Below are 762 nucleotides of genomic sequence, written 5' to 3'. Positions count from 1 at the left end.
ATTTTATGGATAATGATACACCGGTCAATAGATTGGAGGATGTAGTAGATAAGTTTAATAGGTTCTTTGTGAATGTTGGTCCTGGTTTAGCAAGAAGCATTTGTACAGATGATACATCCGTCACTATAAATAATAATACAATCGAAAGGAACATGAGTTCTATGTTTTTGAAGCCCATAGTTGAAAAGGAAATTATAGAGATAGTGAATAAATGTGGTAACAAAACATCTAGTGATAGTGATGGTATCACTATGACAACTGTTACGTACAACGATTTAAGTGTGGACATAAAAAATAGTAATAGAATTGATGAGTTTAAACATAAATATAAAGGTATGTGTCAATCAAGATATATGCAAGAACAGGTTTAATGATTAATTAGATGGAACATTGTGGGTGTGGTGCATGAATGTTAACACTTTGTAATAATTCTTTAGTATATTACTTGTGTGGTGTAGAAGACAATTATGTAAGAATGTAATTATGTAAGAATATTAACCCTGTTATCATTTTTTAGTATATTACTTGTGTGGTGTAGAAGATAAGTATCTATGTAGAGATACTGCTTGCAAACCAATGATGGTAAGATGATGTCATGGGGTAGGACTGGATAAGTCTGACTTCTTCCTACTCCATTCAAGCATGTACTAGGTATAAGCAAATTGATATTGGATTAGCATTTGTTGGATATGTGTAAAATTATGTGTGTTGACATATCAACTGTCTTTACATGCTTGAAAGAATAAATAAATCAAATCAAAT

The 762-nt window shown here is 31.1% G+C and overlaps 1 protein-coding gene across 2 annotated transcripts in view; it reads right to left on the bottom strand.

Moving 5' to 3' along the window:
- The window catches only part of LOC109955829 (transcription initiation factor TFIID subunit 4), a 107,297-nt gene that overhangs the window by 47,253 nt on the left and 59,282 nt on the right, over positions 1–762 (bottom strand). The window lies entirely within an intron of this gene.

Source organism: Monopterus albus, unplaced genomic scaffold (assembly GCF_001952655.1).
Source record: "Monopterus albus unplaced genomic scaffold, M_albus_1.0 scaffold17.1, whole genome shotgun sequence".
In the NCBI taxonomy this organism is placed as follows: Eukaryota; Metazoa; Chordata; class Actinopteri; order Synbranchiformes; family Synbranchidae; genus Monopterus; species Monopterus albus.
The sequence above is the reverse complement of the archived record's forward strand: the minus strand, read 5'-3'. Positions and strand labels throughout refer to the sequence as shown.